The sequence below is a fragment of the Dromiciops gliroides genome, chromosome 5, assembly GCF_019393635.1.
Source record: "Dromiciops gliroides isolate mDroGli1 chromosome 5, mDroGli1.pri, whole genome shotgun sequence".
Lineage (NCBI taxonomy): Eukaryota > Metazoa > Chordata > Mammalia > Microbiotheria > Microbiotheriidae > Dromiciops > Dromiciops gliroides.
The window spans coordinates 4,424,892-4,439,046 of record NC_057865.1 but is presented as its reverse complement, the minus strand read 5'-3'; positions in this window follow the sequence as shown (position 1 = coordinate 4,439,046).

The following is a 14,155-nucleotide window of genomic DNA, read 5'->3' as shown; positions in this document are numbered from 1 at the left end:
CAGTTACTAAAGTATCAGGATTTGAACCGGAGTCCTCTGTGCGCTGTGGTGCCACCTGGTGTTCACATTCCATAGCTGCATTTCCCCCTTTCCTCCATTTTCCTCTAGGTATTTATTCTGTACCCCCATGTTTAATAACAATAGCAAGCATTTTAGCATTGTTCTAAGGCTTGTAAAGTGCTTTACAAATATTAGCTCACTTGTGTAGTAGGTTATCCAAAGCTGGATTTGAACTCAGATCCTCTTGACTCCAACTTTGGCCCTCTATCCTCTTAGCTGTCTGCTGAACCTGATGGGATCACGGGTTCTCAGAACTGGCCAAACTGCCCATGGAAGAGTCACACAGCGTTTTCTTAAATACCTCCAGTTGGGAGAACACGCTACCTCCTGAAATCAGGCTTTCTGATTTTGGATGGCTCTAATTCTTGGGAAGCTTTCCCTCACTGTCAAGTCCAAGTCCTCGCTTTGTCACTTCTGCTCTAATTTTGCACTTCCCCCCCTCTGGCCCCTCCCCAGGGTCAAGTGGAGCAGGGCTAACTGTCTTCCACAGAATACCCCTAAGCCTTCCCTTCTCCTGGCTCAATAGCAGCTCCTCATCTTGAAGTCGACCTGGGCACTCTGATTCTGACCTTCTCCCCCCCTGAGATAACCCCTTCTACTTCACTGCCAAAGCCAGCGGCCCCTTCTCAGTCCTCGGCCTCCTTGACCTCCCTCTCAGCAGCCTCTGGTCTGGATGATGGTCTTCCTCATCTTCTCTCCTCTTCCCACTTGTCTGTTCTTTCTCCATCTGGGTCCTCATGTAGGTCATAAGCCTGACAACTGTGAGGGTCCCCCAAGGCTCTGCCCTGGGCTCTCTTCTCCCTCCATATTATTATTATTATTATTTTTTTAGGCAATGGGGGTTAAGTGACTTGCCCACAGTCACACAGCTAGTAAGTGTCAAGTGTCTGAGGCCGGATTTGAACTCAGGTACTCCTGAATCCAGGGCCGGTGCTTTAACCACTGTGCCATCTAGCTGCCCCCCTCCATATTATTTTCAATTGTCATCTCCACATCTCGGACCTATCCATTCAGCCCTGACCTCTCTGCTGACCACCAACCTCACATCTCCAACTGCCTCTAAGGCATCTCAAATGGATAAGCCCTAAACGTGCCAGCTGACCTTAGCTCTTCCCTCCCAAGCCCTCTGCTCTTCGGACCCTCCCTGTTACTGCAGAGGGGCACAGCTGGGACTTCATTCTCAGTGCCTGATTCTCTTTCCCCTCCCAACCAGCTGGGCTGAGTCTTGTCAATTCTGCCTTCAAAGCATCCCTCAGTGCCCCCCCCCCACCCCCGCTCTTTTTTCAGGCCTTCATCACCCTGTGCTTGCTGGGGGGAGGTCTTCCTGCCTCAAGTCTCTCTGCTCTCCGGTCCATCCTTCACTCAGCTGTCAATGCTCTTCCTCAGCATGGTTCTGATCATGTCACCCCACTATTTGCTAACCCCCAGTGGCTCTCTATCTTGCCCTGGATCAGACCCAAAAGCCTTTGGTTTTTCCAGCCTCACATGCCCCGGACCTGTTCATAGCTGCTGCTCTTCTCACCCTTCCCCTCCCCAGGACCCAGCAGGGTGCACTCTGCCTTTGGGGGACACTGGCCTCCTCACTGCCTGTGCACAAGACCTACCTCCAGGCGCTGTCCCTGCTGCCCACCCACGCTTGGAGTTCTCTCTGCAGCTGCAGCTCCTGGTTTCTCCAGCTTCTGATTCAAGTGCCATCTTACATACTTTCCCATCCCCCTCCATGCCTCTGTCTGCCATCACCTCCCAAGCATCCTGTGTCCATCCCATGTGTACAAGGAGCAGGGAGGGTTCTCGCCCTTCTCTGTATCCCAGCACTTAGGACAGCGCCTGGTTAGGGGGAGATAGTTAATTAAAGCTTGCTGACTGACTTATGGACATTTAAAAAAATGGCTGAAGCCAGAACTTCCCAGAACGACAGAATTTTGGAGTGAGCAAGGACTTCCTGCCACCATCTCTTCCCATCCATTATGTTTTTAATCCACTGAGGTGACATGTCATGGATGTCTCTTCTGAAGCCCTTGACTCTTTATCAGGGGCAGAACTGGGTGGAGACAAGACTGACTCTCCATTTGGAGAGAAATCCAGGGAGGCCTTTAGCATGGAGGGTGGACTCGGGGTGGTGGCTTGATGACTGGTGGCCTCTGGCAGGCTTTGTGCTGTTCTGTTGGAGGAGATATCAGTGAGGGGCTGGAGCTGCATTTCCAGGACTAATGTGTGCTTAGATTTAAATCTAGCAAATGCTTCAGATGAAATTACACAACAGATGTCTGCGTGTGTAGGCCAGGAGGCGAGAATTCTGATCTCTGGCTATCTAAACAACCCATGAAGGCCACAGAACCTGAAGGGAAGATGACATCAAAAGGCACAGAGACCATCGCTACCTAACAGCACACACTTATCTCTTTTCTCTGCAGTGTTAAGCTTTGGTGTAGCATCACATTAAGAAGGAAGGAAGAAGAAAGAAAGAAAGGGAAGAAAAGGTTAATATAAAACCTTAGTTTATATTACACTGTGGCCTTACCACTTGTGGCAGCTCCTTGTAATCGGAAATTTACATTCTTTATGCATAAAAAAATTTACATTCTTTATGCATAAAAAAGGGGAAAAAACCCTTGATTTTGTGGGGCCAAGAAATAGTGACAGCAGACAGGGATTTTTCATTTGTTCTCTGGTGTGAATTGGCACCAGCATTATGAGGGAGTTAAAACAGAGAGGTTAATTGAAAAATGAGATAAACAAAACCCCTTGAAGGTCTCGGCATCATTTCTCCTGGCAGCGTTGATGGTCTACAGCCGTCAGGCACTAAAACCAACTCCGAGCTGCAGGAGATAAAAAAAAAGCTGAAGTTAATTGTCTTTCTGTTCCTTCCACCTCATTTCAGCCCAATTATAACTGGGAGAAGTCATTCTGTCTCATTTGCATTAATGCACCTCCATGGGAAACACCAATGGCAGGGAGTTTGATCTTTCTGTAGTGTATTATGAACGAGTTTTGGAAATCCATAACAAGCGATGCCCAAATGAAAATCTCTTTGGGAAATTTGGGGCTCTGAATCTCCTCCATGTCCCAGTCCTGCTTTCTGATGTCAGATGCTCAGGAATAGGTCCTTGTTCCTAATGATTCCTGCCCTGTTGTTTAGGGGGTGAGGAGATCATTGCTAAAGATGGCGTTTCTCCTTCAGCTTTTGCCAAACAGTTCTGATGAAGAGAGAGTGTTCTGGGTTTAGGGCAGCCTTAGTTTCCCCTGCCACAACATAGGTGTATTTTCCAAGAATCTTGCTGTGAAGCCAGTCAGATCTTGGTGCCATCACAGAGGGAAATGCGTCGAGATCCTGTTTCTTCATCAGACTCACAACTACATTATTTTATCATCATCATCACTGTCATGACTAATAACAATATGATCATTTTGGAAATCATCCAAGACCCAGCCCTGGGTCCTGTTTGTTTCTCCCAGCTCTTAGAACTCTCACTCTCTTGAATTTGCTTCCCGATTCTGGGCTTCGGGAGCCTGGCACAAGGTGCTTGCTGATGGCTGGTTGTGGATGGGAGTGCCTTCTATGTAGGGAGGCCAGGGAGGCTCAGGAAAAGTATGCCATCTAGATTCAGGGTCAGAGAAGCTGCGTGTGAGGGCTTCCCTGGCTGGGCCCTTGATGACCTTAAACACATCTTGACTTTTCTTAGCTCCAGTTTCCTACCCGTGAAAAGGACGGGTCGACTTAGATGACTTCTGAGGTTCCTCCTAGCTCAGGATTTGTGACACCCAGGAGCCTAGTTATATCCTCTCCCCTCCCCAGTGGAGTGTAAGCCCCCAGAGGGCAAGAAATCTTCTGTCTTCCCAGCTTTACACTGAGGCTGGGGCCTGGCACAAGGAGGTCACTCTCTGAATGATGTTGCCTCTTTGGGGCTTCAACTCCTGCCGTGACTGAGCTAAGACATCTTACTAGTATTCTTCATCCACCATTTCCCTGCTTACATTCAGGGAACAAACTTGACCCCCTCCCCCTTTTTTGGAGATGATCACCCCCAGCTTCCCACTGTACCTACTTTGTTCCAGAAGGTTTACAGTGAGCGGTCCTGGAGCCCCAGCAGGTCCTATTCAGAGCTTTTATCAGGATGGAGAGCCACTCATCTACAGGTGGGCCTTGCTGGGCCAAGGTTTAGTCTGCCCCCCTTTCCTCCTCTCCCCTCAGGGCCTCCCAGAGAGAGCATGGACCACAGCCCATTGTTCCCCATACAAAGACAGCAGCTGGCAGGGGTTTCTGGTTTGTTTTTTTTTGGGGGGGAGGAGGGTGACTCACTGTCTGTGTCTCTGCCTAGCCTTTCATCACCTGGGCAGACATAGTGGTGGCTGCTTCCTCTTTGAGTCTCAGGCGCCAGCTTAGTAAAAACTAAAAAGGTTTGCTCCTGCTTGGAAGAAGATCCTGGATCAAAAAAGGGGAACTGTCCTCACTCGAGTGTGCTTCTGGGAGACTTTGTGCATGCTCGGTGCCCTTCTTGAAGAGGTAAAGAGGTTTTACAAACATTTTCTCACTTGAGTTTCACATCAATCAATGATGCTCATTTTACATATGAGGAAACTGGGGCTTAGAGAGGTTAAATCCCAGAGCTAGTAGGTATTTGAGGTAGGATTTGAACTTGGACCTTCCTGACATGAAGTCAAGCCTAGTCTCAACCTTCATCCTCTCTCTCAACTGTTGGTCATTCCTGATTTATGGCAGGTTGGTCAGGAACTTGCGACTGGAGTAAGGCCAGGCTTCCTGACCGAGTCAAAATATTTCCTTTGGCCGTTTATCAATTGAGGAATGACTTGTATTCTTATAAATTTGACTCAGTGCTTGGTTTGAGAGATGAGGCTTTTATCAGGACAGCTAGGTGATGCAATGAATAGAGCACTGGGCTTAGAAGCAAGAAGACCCATCTTCATGACACTTTACTAGCTGTGTGACCCTGGGCAAATCACTTCACCTTGTTTGTTTCAGTTCTGGAGAAGGAAATGGCCACCCCCTCCAGTGTCTTTGCCAAGAAAACCCCATTCTGATTCTGGAGAATCTGAATGACTGCAAAACACCACCACCAAAAGCCTTTATCTGAGAATCTTGTTGTATACTTCCCCCCTTGTTTTCCATTTTCTTTCTAATTTTGGCTGCAGTAGTTTTGTTGGTGCAAAAGATTTTTAATTTCATGTCATCCAAACTACCTATTTTACTTCCTATGACCCTCTCTATTTCTCGTTTGGTCCCACATTCCTCCTTTATTCATCGATTTGGCAGGTATGTTCCTCTAGCTCCCCTAATTTACTTAGGCCATCACTCTTGATGTCTAAATCATAACCTTATCTTGGTATATGGTGTACGATGTCAGTCTAGACCTAGTTTCTGCCAAACTGCTTTCTAGTTTTAAGAGCAATTTTTGTCAAATGGTGAGTTTTTGTCCCCAGAGCTTGGATCTGCGGGTTTATCAAACTCTAAGTTACTTGGTCATTTCCTATTGGATATGATGTGCCCAATATATCCCACTGATTCCCTACAGTATTTCTTAGCCAGTACCAGAGGATTACTATTTTGTGATACAGCTCGAGACCTGGTACTACTAGGCTGTCTTCCTGTACATTTTTGTTGTTGTTGCTGATTCCTTGATATTCGTGACCTTTTGTTCTTCCAGATGAATTTTGTTATTATTTTTTCTGGCTCCATACAATTATTCTTTGGTAGTTTGGTTGAGATGGCACTGAATAAGTAAATTAAATGAGGTGGAATTGTCATTTTTGTCATATGAGCTCAACGTATTTGTGAGCAATGACTGTCTCGCACTTGTGTCCATCATCCTGCGGCTTCTGCCGCGGCTGCAGCTCCCAGACCATCTGCTGAGACTTGTCTGGGAGCTGAGCACGGTGACCATCATTAATCCCATTTTACAGATGAAGTCACTGAGGCTCAGAACTGCGTTGGTTCTGGGCCACTGGCATGCTGACAAGGAGGGAAGGGAAGAGAATGAAAGCATCATTTATGTAGCACCTCCTATGTGCCAGGCTCTGGGCCAAGCTCCTTTTACTAGTATTATCTCATTGAATCCAACCCTGGGAGGTAGGTGCTGTTTATTTATCCCCATTTGACAGATGAGGAACCTGAGGCAAAAAGGGTGAAGTGACTTGCCCAGAGTCACACAGGTCTTCCTGATTCCAGGTCTAGTGCTAGCCAAGGCGTTTCTGCTCCAGTCTGGCTCCACATTTCTTTCCTTCAAACCCCATCTCCTTTCCATACTGTTGGATGGCCTCAGCCTGGGACGTGGAGAGAGCTGGGCTCTGATCCAGCCTCTACTATTGATTGTGGTGGGTTTGGCTGAGAAGGGGGGATTAGCCTGATTCTGTTTGGCCCTCGAGGGTAGGATGTAAGGGATGGGAGGGTTTCGAACTCATGTCTAAGGAAGAATTGTCCACTGTTTGGGTGATGGGCTGGCCCGTCCTCAGGGGGTCCCTCAGTGCACAAAGTCAGCACTTAATGGATGTTGTATGTGCTTGCTCTTCACATGGATGCTCTGTGTGTTTCTGGACGAGGCCCCCCAGGTTTATGTAGAAACATTTTGTAGACGTTGCTCTTATGATACCATTGATTTGAACTAATTGTGTGGCACCAGTGGGGGCTTACAGAGGAAGGAGAACATGCCCAGGACATTCCCTTGAATCTGGAGGAGTCATCTAGCCCGCGAATGTGAGCTGGGGTGGGGGTCTAGCCCACAGAAAATCTTCCTGTCAGTGGGAGGGGTCTCGAGGTGGCATGAGCTGCCCCTAGCAGTGGGCTCTCTCCTCACTGGGGGTCTTCAGTCAGAGGCACCTTGGAGCTCCCTCCTAGCTCCAAGATTTTCAGCTTCATCCTCCTCTGCTCACTTCTTCATCCCTTGCCTCCATGGGAGGGGACACGGGGCCGAGCAGAGTGTGGCAGGAGCCAGTCAAGGATGCAGTCGGGAAGGAACAGAACGTCTTAGAATGACCCTGAAGGAAGCAAGCCTCCCTCGGCCCCCCAGAGCCTCGATTTATGGCCGGTGCTTCTCTCCCATGAGCAGTGGTCATTAGAGCACATAAGAAATGGACGACTCGGGGTGTTAATTGCCTCCTGCCAGTGGCTGCTGTGGGACCTGGGCTGGTGCAGGGCCCCCTCTGCAGGTAAATCTTGCAGGTCACCTTTAGAAGGCACCGTTGAGTACTCTGCAGGAGAATTCTTGGGCTGTTAGGGTCCCCGCGGACCTCAGATAGAAGCAGAGGGCAGTGGAGGAGATGGCGACCCTTTGTCCTCTGAGCTCAGTATAAGCAGCAGCAAGACAAAGGAAGACCGCTTCTGAATGACCTTTGGTGCTCCCCTGGGGCCCAGGCCCAAGGACCATCAAGGTAAGGGGGGGAGGTTCCAGCAGACAACTGGGCTCCTCCACCAATCATGGTGGTACATCCCTGGAGCCTTGACCTCCTCATCATAGTGTGACACCCGTCTCTTCTGGTAATTCTGAGCTGAGGACAGGAGCCACAATGCACAATGCTGCTCCCGCCGCTCACCCTTAATGACAGATTGCTATAGCCTTGGGACTCCAAGACCTGGGTGGAGGCACGGAGACCCGTTACTCCACCAGACACTGCCCAGGGAGCAGGACAGGCCTGGGAGGGCTGGTGTCTCTTGTCATAGGATCCTGAGATCTTGGTTTACCATAGGAAGGACCTGAGAGTCCACCCCCCTCCATTTTACAGATAAGGAAAGTGAGGCCCAGGAGGGAGTCACCAGAGGTGACTTGCTGAAGGTCACCCAGGCACTAAGTGATGGAGGCAAACTTGAACTCGAGCTCTTGGACACCACAGTACAGGACCCCTTCCCATTCTTAGGGGGTGACTCCTGTGGGGTGGGGAAAACAAGTCTGACATCTGGTAACTTTCTATTTTGACAAATGATTCTTTTAGCCAGGGGCTCAGCTCAGCTTTTCCTCCTTGCTGGAGAATTCCAAGTGTCCTCAGCATCTCCTAAATTTTGGTGCCCTGGGGCACAGCCCTGATCTCCTTGCCCTAGTTTCAGCTTGGCTGGCAGCCCATTCCAGAGTAAAAGGTACCTTTTGTCTCAGTAGCCTTGACAATGTAAACAGAATTGAAGCAATGCCTCTTCTCTGCTGTCTGCTAGGTCTCCCTCTCTTTCCCTGATGTCGTTGAGTAGAGCGAGATGTGACTGACTGGTGGCCTCCTGGGACTTGGGATTCACATACAAAAACAAGATCTATTTATATTTCATGAGACTCCTACAGAGCCAGGTTTTAAAGTCAGAATAAAAACTTGCCCCCAAAGACTGAAATTTGGGCCATTTCATCCTCTGTGATCTTTTTTCCTTGCTGACTGAGGCTTGCCTGACTCTCTGCTGACCTCCTAAGTTGGGGGTTAAAGTGGAAAACAGCCAGACACTGTGGCAGAAGACTCTGATGCATCTTTTAGTTGTTCCCTGTTTCAACTATGATCAAGTATTGAATTGATCCAGGAATACTTCAAATTCAGCGTCATCCAGTCTGGCAAACACTCATTAAGAAACACACCTGGCATGCTTTTGAAGTGAAGTGCACATCCAGGTTGAACTTGGGAACAGCGCAGGCCTCCTCCAATGACCAGGAGGTAGTGAGTTCCCCTTTCCTCCAAGGCCTTCAAGCCAAGGCTGGGGGACCGTTGGTCAGCAAGGATTCTGCAGGGATCCTTCTGCAGGAACGGGCAGGATCGCCAGTGCTACAAGGTCCCTTTCAGCTTGGAGATTGCTGATTTCCGGTCAGAATAACCACGAATAGGCAGTAGCCCCTGGAGGTTTGCAGACCTCTTCCCAAATAGTATCTCAGCGGATCCTCACACTCACCCTGGGAGGGCGAGACTTTTATCTTCATTTGATAGTTGAGGAAGTCAAGGTTCCTAAAAGCAAAATGCTTCCTAGTTCCTAGGACCTTAAAGCTAGTTAGTACCAGAGATGGCTAGTCAGTCAGTACCAGAGGTGACTAGTCAGTCAGTGTCAGAGGTGGCTAGTCAGTCAGTGCCAGAGGTGGCTAGTCAGTCAATACCAGAGGTGGCTAGTCAGTCAGTGTCAGAGGTGGCTAGTCAGTCAGTGTCAGAGGTGGCTAGTCAGTCAGTGCCAGAGGTGGCTAGTCAGTCAGTGCCAGAGGTGGCTAGTCAGTCAGTACCAGAGGTGGCTAGTCAGTCAGTACCAGAGGTGGCTAGTCAGTCAGTGTCAGAGGTGGCTAGTCAGTCAGTGTCAGAGGTGGCTAGTCAGTCAGTGTCAGAGGTGGCTAGTCAGTCAGTACCAGAGGTGGCTAGTCAGTCAGTACCAGAGGTGGCTAGTCAGTCAGTACCAGAGGTGGCTAGTCAGTCAGTACCAGAGGTGGCTAGTCAGTCAGTGTCAGAGGTGGCTAGTCAGTCAGTGTCAGAGGTGGCTAGTCAGTCAGTACCAGAGGTGGCTAGTCAGTCAGTACCAGAGGTGGCTAGTCAGTCAGTACCAGAGGTGGCTAGTCAGTCAGTACCAGAGGTGGCTAGTCAGTCAGTGCCAGAGGTGGCTAGTCAGTCAGTGCCAGAGGTGGCTAGTCAGTTAGTACCAGAGGTGGCTAGTCAGTCAGTACCAGAGGTGGCTAGTCAGTCAGTGTCAGAGGTGGCTAGTCAGTACCAGAGGTGGCTAGTCAGTTAGTACCAGAGGTAGCAAGTCAGTCAGTACCAGAGGTGGCTAGTGAGTTAGTACTAGAAGTGGCTAGTCAGTACCAGAGGTGGCTAATTAGTACCAGGGCTGAGATTTGAACCCAGCTCTTCCTGACTCCAAGTCCAACTACTGCATCTGCAATGCCATATGGGCTCTCAGGAGCAGGCTCGGAGCTCAGTAAACTCCTTGTTTCAGTTCTGTCAATCAGTCAGTGAAAGAGAATCTAATAAGTACCTTCTTTGTATGTGCCAGACACTGTCCTAAGCACTCTAGAACCCTCAAAGAAGCTTACGCTCCATTAGGGCCCCAAACTCTCCTGTATTCTGGCTGTCTTGATGATCTTGCGATGTCATCAATGTGGACAGTGACCAAAGTCCCACCCTTCTCATACCTACCCAACCTGGGCAATTCGTACCTTCCTGTACATCCTCCTTGGAGAGCCCACGGCACATGCCTGGGTCCTTTCTCCAGCTCTCGCCTTTAGAGGCCAGGGGAACAATATTCTAGGTGACAGGTGACCAGAATCTGCACTAAGGTGGTGGTCACCTGCATGGACAGAAGGTGGGGATGAGAGAAATGCAGAGGTAGGAATGACAGGGCTTAGCCACTGGTCAGCTGTGTGGAGGGAGTTTGGATGTGTGTAGAGAGTGAGCAATACCTGTGGGGCATGTGGGTCTTTTGGTGCTTAATCTCCACCATTTTGTGCCTCCGCAGGTCATTCTCACCATTTCCATCTCCCCGATAATGTCCTTTATCCTTCTGCTCTTGGCCAGTCTTTGCTCGTCACCTCCTACATGGGCCTCTCCATTACCTTTTGGGTAAGCTGCAAGATCAGTGCTTTAAAGATGGTGGTATTTATTTCATGGCACGCAGTTGCACAGCACACCTAGAAGAATATTGTCATTCAAAAGTTGTGTCTTCGAAAGAACTTGACGATTTCCCAGAGGCAATCGGGCCAGCCTTCCTTTGGGGATCAAATTCAGGACCTAACTCATTACTTATTTGCATATTTGCAGTCTCTGGTCAAGATTACAGAATATATATGTATATGTATGCATATGTGTGTATACATCTGTCTATATGTGTATATATGTAGACATATACACATGTATAGACACAAGTATGTAAATGTGTATATAAATATAAATGTGTATATAAATATGCATATAGCAAATATCCATCTACCCAAGTCATATGTATTTATCTTACCTATATGTTTGTATATACACATGTGCACATGTACACGCACACATGCCTGTAAGTGTATTATCTGTATATCCACAGCTGTAATCCAGCTACTGCTGAGTAGATCTCAGGCATTCTTCACTCTGTTGGTTTTTCCTGAGTGGAGAGGTAGCCTGAATTTGCGTGTGATCTGGCTCTAATTTGGAAGGCTCAGCAGTGTTCATGGGTCTGATCAGCCTGGGGTCTTTACCAGTCCCAGGGAATTCCTTCTGGGCTTGGCTCCTGCTCTGCACAGCCTCCTAGACACTTACTGACACCTTTGGTGAGTGTAGGTGTGGCATCAAGGGGTCTGAAATGACTTGGAGTAAGGAAAACCCAAATTCACATCTGGCCGCAGATACTTAATAACTGTGTAACCTTGGGCAAATCCATCTCTCTCTGCCTCAGTTCCCTCATCTGTAAACTAGTTATAATACTTACCTTATTTATGTTATTGTGAGGATAAAATGGGATAATGTTTGTAGAGAGCTGGCAGATAGTAGATAATAAATAATGATGACGATCGTTGTGGTTTCTTTATGCTTCATTTGGTAGTAATAATTATAGGATTGTTGAACACAGTTATTTCTGTTATATTTTTCAAAGAATCTTGTGCGATTTTACACTATGAATAGAAGGCACTGCTGGGATGGAGTCTACATGGCAGTCCCTTTCTTTCCCCCTATCCTACAGCCAAAACTTTAAAGAAAAACCACCCAACACACAGTCAACATCCTGCAGTCTCATTTCCTGGCTGTGGGGATCAATTATTATTACTTTAAAGCCAGAACAATTCATGTCACTGGAGCTTCTTCAATATATTTTGGGATCATTTTGTTCCATTTCTATTTTTCCTAAAAAAAGATTCAAATTGTAATTATTGCTCATGGAGAAAGAGGTCACGAAATGATCAGAGTTAAGCTATCACTTGACATGCTCCCCAAGTGTAGCAACAACTTTTATGATTTTATGCTAATTTCTAACTAAAACCTCAATAGACAGTTAATTTAGGTCATACAAGTGCATCGTTAGCTTTCGAGGGATGCTGGATCATCATACTAATGAAGAATAATGATCACCTGCACATCCAACTGAAAACGATTTCCATGAAGACAAAGCCCCACCTTGAAGTCTCCCTCTTCTTAAACAACCCCAGGCAGCTTTTCTGCCACACCACACTGCTCCCAGAAATAAGACAAGGCCTGAAATGGAAAGAAGTTAGCTGGGTGGAGGTGCCACATTGATGATGTTGTGGAGCACTCGAGTCTAGGCACTGGACCAGGAGAGGCTGTGTGGTGCAGTGGACAGAGTCCTGGACTTGGAGTTGGGAAGACCTGAGTTTGAATCGTGCCTCAGACAACGACTAGCTGGGGATGCTGGGAAAATCCCACCACTACCATATAGCTCTTTCTCCTCATCTGTAAGGGAGCATATTGCATTCGGTTACTTCGAGGGTCCTCTCTAACTCTCAATCTGTGATCCAATGATCCCTCCTTAGCTCTAATGAGAACTAGTGCAAGAACCTCCTCATTACTCTTCTGGCTGGAGTGTCTGGCTCTAGCTCACCCTGTGATATGAAAAGAGCCCATTTCTAAAACCATTGCTCATTGGCCCCTACTGGTATGCTTCTCTTCGAGAATCGTCTGATGGGCATGATTAGCTCTTAGCAAAGGCATTACTTAAGAGGACGTAAAATTGTAGCGATCCCACCAAAACCCCCCAACAAAAATGTGGGAAAAGTCTTTCATATACACACTCCATGGGAAGAGTGGACCTCTGCTTCAAGTGCAATGGGAGGCACACTTTCAGGATACATACGTGGTGTCTCAAAACTCCTGGAAGTCTTTTATCTCTTCGTAGAAGTCCCCACAGCTCATCTTAGCTCTGACTTTCCTTCCTTCCCAGTGAGGTTCCATAGTGAGTTTTCTTCTCTACTGCCAGCTGTCTCTTTCCTCAAAGCTGCTCCTTCCCTTGAGTGACTGTATCTCTGTGTCTGTCTTTCTGGAGTGTTTCCCCTCTGCTTTCATAGCAGCAGTGTATCCTACTGGTCAAGCAGGTCTCCTCCCAAGCTGCATGACTGTTGGAGAGAGGGAGGGGGAGGGAGGGAGGGAGGAAGGGGGGGATTTGTTCATGCCATAGACATTTTTTTTTTTTGCGGGGCAATTGGGGTTAAGTGACTTGCCCAGGGTCACACAGCTAGTAAGTGTTAAGTGTCTGAGGCTGGATTTGAACTCAGGTCCTCCTGACTCCAGGGCTGGTGCTCTATCCACTGCGCCATCTAGCTGCCCCTGTGCCATAGACATTTAAAGGCCCCAGATATGTGGCTAATTTGTTCTTTTATTTGACTCAATCAGAGAAGTATTCTCACCCTATAAATGTGCCACTGGGTATTAACACATCCAGGACTCATGACTTCAGTTCTGTGGTCATGTCAGTTGGGTGTAGTGGGGTGTGTGTGTGTGTGTGTGTGTGTGTGTGTGTGTGTGTGTGTGTGTGTGTGTGTGTGAGAATTGGACCCTAGCTTTAGAGCTGGCAGACACCTCAGAGGTCATCTAATTGAATCTTTTCATTTTGAAGAGGAGGAAACTAAGGTCCAGAGAGGAAGTGCCTTGTTCAAGGTGTCTCAGCTAATTAGTGGCAGAGCTGGCACAGATATTTACTACCCAACTTTGTGAAGTCTGGTTCAGTAAGAATCTTCCTTAATTTCTTTCTGTGTCCGATCTTAGGATGATTGCTCAGATGCTAGGGAGTCACTCTTCAGCATTTCTACCATTCATGTCTAATTATATCCAAAGATTCATTCATTGGAAAAGTGCCAAGCATCCTGAGGATCACCACTCAGGCCTGTCCTTCCATGCCCAGTGGTGGGACTGGAGCCCAGTACACAGAGAACTGCATTCCCGTCACACCCATAGGATCACCAGTGATAGTTAAGTGCCTACAATATATGGGGCAGTCCGTGTGGCGTGGCAGATAGAGAGCTGATTTTGGAATCAGGAAGACCAAGATTCAAGTTTTCCTTGGAACATCTACAAGCTGTGTGACTCCGGACAAGTTCTAGAACCTTCCAATATCTTTGGGCAACACTTTAAGCCTGAATATTACCAGTGGATGCTCTTTTGCTTTGTGGAAGAGAGTTTCCATGCTGGGAATGTCCTATGGAATCATAGGCACAACCAA